The sequence below is a fragment of the Octodon degus genome, unplaced genomic scaffold (genome assembly GCF_000260255.1).
Source record: "Octodon degus isolate 3935 unplaced genomic scaffold, OctDeg1.0 scaffold00205, whole genome shotgun sequence".
NCBI lineage: Eukaryota > Metazoa > Chordata > Mammalia > Rodentia > Octodontidae > Octodon > Octodon degus.
In genome coordinates this window covers 3,915,485-3,922,546 of record NW_004524781.1, presented here as the reverse complement: position 1 = coordinate 3,922,546, position 7,062 = coordinate 3,915,485, and positions in this window count along the sequence as shown.

Here is a 7,062-nt window from a genome sequence, read left to right as displayed (position 1 = left end):
TGTGACTCTCCTTAGGCCCATTCTACATCATCGATCACTTTCCTCTTTGGCCCCATAATCTTCTTGATCAGAAAATTTGGGACACTACCGAGGTATACAACTTATTTTCCTAATGGCCACTTTCTCCTTTTTCCCCACTCCAGTCCTGGATATCCTTCCCATGCACACAAGGGAGACCCCAATGAACTCCTTGCATGCAACTGAAACTGCCCCTCAAACTCATTCCATAGCAAATGTCCACAAAGTTTTAGCCTTTATATCTCAGGGAAGAGAATCCCCCATCTCTCTCAGCTTTTCTCTGTGTCTTCAGAGTCAATAAAAGCCTCTTTTTATCTTTTGTGTCTTTTTACTGTGTTGCCAGAAAAACCTAACACTATCAATGATCCAGAGATAAAGAATCAAATTATAAAATTGACTTTGGGTGTTTAACACATGTAATACCTATGAATGCATCAGAGAATGCAATAATACTCTTAAAATATGCTGTGAGAGTCAAAAGTAAATATCATGGATCAAACTTTCAAATCATTGGTAAATACATAAGTTTAAATAAATGATTATTATTAGGAGGATTTGAGAGCTATTTTAGGTAATTATAGTTGTTATTAAGATTGGAAAATCAAGGTAAGCATGGTGGTGCACACCTGTAATCCCAGAACTCAGAAGGTTGTAGCAAGAGGATTGTTGCAAGCAAGCAGGAAGCCAGCCTAGGCTACATAGTATGTTCAAGGTCAACCTAAAATGCATCGCATGACATCTCAGTTAAAAAACTCAGTTGCTTTCCTATAAGCCAACAGGAAATTTGAAAATGAAATTGAAAATAAATATCATTCATAGCTAAACTGAGTCAGTGTGATTCTGGGCATGAAAGACCCACCTAAGAATGGTATAAAAAGAAGATGGGAAGAGAAGGGTGCATGCTGTTGATTTTCCTGAAGAAGTCACTTTCAGGTGGTTCTTCTTCTTCTTCTTCTTCTTCTTCTTCTTCTTCTTCTTCTTCTTCTTCTTCTTCTTCTTCTTCTTCTTCTTTCAAAGGAACTTGGCTGTCTTTTTTTCTGAAGAGCTGCAGTCCTCTTGAAGGTCATCTCTTGGCTTCATGTGCATACCACTCAGATTCCTGCACTGATCCTTCACCCCAAAATTTCAGTTTTCCTAGCTTCCACACTGACCCTGGGGCCTTTCTGGTATAGATCTGTGATTCAGACTTGCCAGGGACATTGTCCTGGGGACATTACCGAGGGCATTAAACCCTTGACTGGATGCTTTGGGTTGCCAGCACACAGACAGATGTCTGCATTGTTCTACATCTGGATGTAGTAAGCACTGATTACTACCAGCATCAAAAAGAATTAATATAAATCTGCAGGGTCTTAGTGGAGGCTCAGTGCACCTGAGCATGGGCCAGAGCAGCATGTGGTCCTGGGGATTGAACCCCAGTCCCTGTGCTTGCCTAAGCAGGTACTTAGTCTGATAAGCTATCTCACCAGTCCAAAAAACACATTTAACCCATAAACAAATTCATAGGCTGAAATTCAAAGTATGGAAAACAATGCTACATGTTCCAGGAACTAAGGAAAAAATAGGGGTAGCTAGTCTGATTGTAGAAAATCTGAACTTAAAACCAAAAATGACCAAACAAGATGAAGAAGGTCACTATTTACTGGTTAGGGGGAAAATTCAAGAGGAAGAGATAACAGTCATAAATACATATGTACCAAATATGGAAGCAACCAACTATAGAAGATAAATTTTAAGGGGCATGAAAAATCTAATAACCAATAGCACAGTCTTAATAGGGGACCTTAACACTACCTTATCTAAAAAAAATATGCAAAATAGACAAAAAAAATTGGAAGAGCTAGCAGAACTGAACCAAACCTTTGAACAAATGGGCCTAGTGGACTTTTAGAGTGCTCCACTCAACAGCATCTGAATACACATTCACTTCAGTTGCACATGGGACATTCTCTGAAATAGACCACATACTAGTCCACAGGTCATGTTTAAGTAAATGCAGGAAAACAGAGATTATCCCATGCATATTATTTGACCAAAGCACAATGAAACCAGAAATTGATGACCAAAAAAATCAGAAAGCCCCATAAGCACTTGGAAATTAAAAAATATCCTCCTCAGCAATCAATGGGTTATAGATGAAATTAAACAGGAAATTCAACAATACCTACAAGCCAACAAAAACTTAAATACAACTTAACAGAATTTATGGGATACAATGAAAGCAGATCTGAGAGGAAAATATACAGTGGTAAACTCACACATTAAGAAAACAATGAGAAAAAATAAGTACTCTGATGCTGCACCTCAAGCTTATAAAGAGCAATGCAGGCCAAATCCCAAAGAAGTCAGAAAGTTATAAAGATTAGAGAAAAAAGTTAATGCAATTGAGACAGAGAAAACAATACACAGAATTAGTGATTCAAAGATCTGGTTCTTCAAAAGATTAAATAAAATTGATTAACTTCTAGCTAACATTATCAAAAAGAGAAAAAGAAAAAAACTCAAATTCAAACAATAAGGAGTGAAAAGGGTGAAATTACTACAGATCCTGTGGAAATACAGAAGATCATCAATACCTACTTTTAAAATCTTTATTTTCACAGAATGGTAAGCACAGAAAATATGGATAGATTCCTAATAGGGACAAATTACAAAAAATGAACCAAGATGATATAAAAACTCTAACCCAGTTTCAGCCAATGAAATTGAAGGTGCAATCAAAAAAACTTATGAACAAAGAAAAGCCCAGGTCCTGATGACTCATAGTTGAATTTTACAAGAAATTTAGAGAAGATTTAATCTCAATACTCTTCAAACTCTTGAATGCAATTGAAAATGAAGCAATTTTCCCAAATCCTGGAGGCATGGATACCAAAACTGGAGAACGATCCAAGCAAAAAAGAGAATTACAGGCCATTCTCTCTCATGAACATAGATGCAAACATCTTCAATAAAATACTAGCAAATAAAATACAGCAAATCATCAGTAAGATTATACACCATGACATGACCAGGTAGGATTCATCCCAGAGATGCAAGGATGGTTCAACTTATGAAAATCTACAAATGTAATACACTATGTCAATAAAGCCAAAACAAAAACCATACAATCCTCTCAACAATAGCAGAAAAAGCATTTGACAAAGTCCAACACTCATTCCTGATCAAAACCCTACAGAAAATTGGAACAGATGACATCTACTCAATCTGATAAAAACAATCTATGACAAACCAACAGCCAACATCATTCTAAATCTCAAAAAGCTAAAAGCTTTTACTCTAAAACCCAGCACAAGACAAGGTTGCCCATCATCACTCTTCTTCTGTACAGCTCTGGAAACATTAGCCAGACTAATTAGAAAAGAGAGAAATAAAAGGAATAAGAACAGACAAAGAGAAAGTTAAATTATCATTGTTTGAAGATTGTGTGATACTCTATATGGAAAACCCAAAAAACTTTACCAAGAAGCTACTAGAATTAATAAACAAATTTAGTATTGTAGCAGAATGCAAAGTAAATTCCTCAAATTTAATAACCTTGTCCTACATAGATAACAAACTCACTGAGAGAAAAGTTAGAGAAACAGTACCCTTCACAATAGCATCCAAAAAATTGAAATACTTGGGAATTAATCTAATAAAGATGAAAGAGGAATAGTAAGAACCAATATTACAAAAATGGTCATACTCCTAAAATTTTTATATAGATTTAATGAACTCCTTATCAAAATACCATCAACATACCTCACAGATTTGGAGAAATCATTCTTAAAATTTATTTGGAATCAGAAAATACCTAGAATAGCAAAGGCAATCCTAGGCAACAAAGGCAAGGCAGGAGGCATCAGAATCCCTAGTTTGAAATTATACTTCAAAGCAACTATGATAAAATCAGTATGGTACTGGGAAAAACAAACAAACAACAACAAAAAAACCTGATCCAAGAATCAGTGAAATAGATTATAAGATGCAAACACAACTTAAACACACTCAGCCATGTTATCTTTCACAAAGGGGCAAAACATTTTCATTGGAAGAAAAATATCCTCTTTAACAAATGATTTTGGAAAATCTGGCTCTCTACATGCCATAACCTAAAACTAGATCTTAATCTATCACCATGCACTAAACTAAAGTCAAAATGAATTAAAGACCTAAACATTCAAACAGAAACACTAAATTTACTATTTGAGAACGTAGGTGAAATTTGTGAAGATATAGGTGTAGTCAGAGTGTTCATAAACAAAAACCAAACTGCATGGGAAGTATTTCTAAGAATAAACAATTTGGATCTCATCTTATTCAGAAGTTTCTGCATGTCAGAAGAAATCAACAACAGAGTGAAAAGGCAATCCACAAATTGGGAAAAAAAAATCTTAACCAATAATCTCTTGGACAAAGGACTTATATCTAGAATCTCTAAAGAACTAAAAAACAAAACAAAAAAAAATCAGGCCTCCAAAAAAAATTTCAAAGACCCAATCCAAAAATGGGCATCTGAGATGAATATACACTTCTTAGAAGAAGAAATACAAGTGGCAAATAAATACCATTGCTCTGGTCATTCAAGAAATGCAAATTAAACTACATTGAGATTCCCTGTCACCCAGAAAGGGTGGGTGTCATAAAGACATGAACTAATAACAAATACTGGAGAAGCTGTGGGGAAAAAGGAACACTTCTCCACTGTTGGTGGGAATGAAAACTGGTACAACCTTAAGGAAATCAGTGTGGAGACTACACACACACACACATACACACACAAATACACACACACACACAAAACAAAAACAAAAACAAAAACAAAAACAAAAACAAAACCCTAGACTTGGAAGTCCCATTCAGCCCAACTATTGCTCTTCTGGGTATTTTTCCAAAACAACTGAAAACATCCCACCACAGTGACATATATAAACCCAAGTTTATAGCAGCAGAATCTTTTATACTGAGATCTTGGAAACAACCAACATGCCCATCACCTGAGAAACAGACAAAAAGACATGGTGTTTTTATACAATGGAGTATTACTCAGCTATAAAGAAAGACAAACTTGAGGCTTTTATAGTTATATGGATGCAACTAGAGGCTGTACTCATAAGTGAAATAAATCAGACCCACATATGTAAGTATCATATTGCCTCCCTGGTGTGAGATCACAAAAGAATAAATAAAATCTGAAAAGAATAATATAGTAAAACAGAAAAACACTGTACATAAGGAATAAGCAATGAAGATGAGGGAAGGGTAAAAAGATAGGAAAAAAGTAAGGGGGAAAAATCATGCAAGTATATATTCAGGATAGCTGAGATGATTGTAGTACTAGTTTCCATCAGTTTCTTGAAAGTAGCAATTAATGTTTAAAATTTTCACTTTGACTAACTATATGCTAATATCTGCAACCTGAGCAGCTACATCAAAGGCAGCAATGTGCAAGACAAAGACTGTGGCTGCATATCTCTAATGCTGTTCTTCTAAATGTGTACCATTTCTGTTGTCTTATCAATTAGTATACTCTCTTTAAAATAAATTTTAAAAAATAAAAAGTAAAGGAAAAGAAAAGCAAAAGAGTTAAGGTTTTTTGAAAGTAAGTGTTAATGTTTAATTGACCAATCTTTCATAGCTATATCTGTTAATCTGAGCAACAGATTTGACAATGAAAATATGTAATATGACAATCATTATTAAATTTTTATTTTTGTTTTGAAATTCTGTACCACATGTATTTCTGTTTGTTACTGTTTCTGTTTTTGTTTCTTTGTTTTTTTATTTTGATTTTGCTTTTACTCTTTATAATTAAATTGTAACAAAAAACTTCATTATAAAATCTCTAGGTCTTTAAGAGTTAAAAAATACTAATCTGCTACAAAAAAATAAAAAAGAAAGAAAGCACACTCTAATGGAGTTGTTCTTAGAATTTTTTAGGTTTGGTTTGCGGTCCAGGATATTGTTCATGTGTTATGTGTTCTCTGGGTAGTTGCAAAGATGTTATGCTGTTGTTCAGTCGTCTGTTTTATAAATGTTGGTTGGATCTTGAAGAAAAAATAAAAGATAAGCATGCATGGGATGTTGATTGTTTATCATCTAGGAAAATGTAAGTAAAAATGTAACAGCACTGTGTATCCACTAACCATGAAATCCAGAGCTTGGACAGCACAGCATTGGGGAGGAAATGTAGCAACAGGTGCGTCATCCCGTGCTGTTGGGAATCAAAGCAAATCTTGGCAGTTTCTTACAAAACACATGGTCGCTATATGGAGCAGAAACCTCCTTGGTGCTTGTGGCATCCAGTGCAGCTCTTCAAATTGGGGGTGGAGCGTGGGAGAAGGCGAGAGGCTGCAGAAATAAAGACAAACAATATATGGATAGATGAGGTCTGGATGGCAGGAAAAGGAACTGCTGGACCCTTTCAGTGCATTTATTTATACTTTTTTTTTTTTTGAATGGTCTACAGGGTGTTCAGGGTCTCACTACTAGATTAGACTTATAGTGATCCGCCTGTTTACAGCCTCCCATGAGCTGGGATTACAGGCACATGCCAGGCCCAGTTTCAATTGCCATCTCAGCGCACCCCGGGAACAGGATCAATCCCTGGCCCCTAATCCGCTAAGCTATTTGGCTGGCCCCTTATTTATACATTTAAAAGAGCCAGGGAGATGGCTCAGTGGAATAAGCACTTCCCTGGGAAGCACAAGGGCCTGAGTTCAATCACTGGTTCTCCAAAAAAAAAAAAAAAAGAAATTACTATCAATACACATATAACAAGTTGGTGTCAGGTGATGCCCTTTTGTTTCATGCCTGTGTTCTCTGGGTTGGAACACACTTGTGGTACCAGGGATTAACTCAGGATCTTGCACTTACCAGGCAAGCATTTATTCCACTGAGCTATATCCCTTGCCCTGCACATGAACATTTAAAGCTGCTTTACACGATTGCCAGAATTTGCAGCAATCAAGACATTCACAACTGACAAATGGATAGTGAAACTTAGGTAATGTACAATTTCAATTTTTCTTTCTTTCTTTCTTTCTTTCTTTCTTTCTTTCT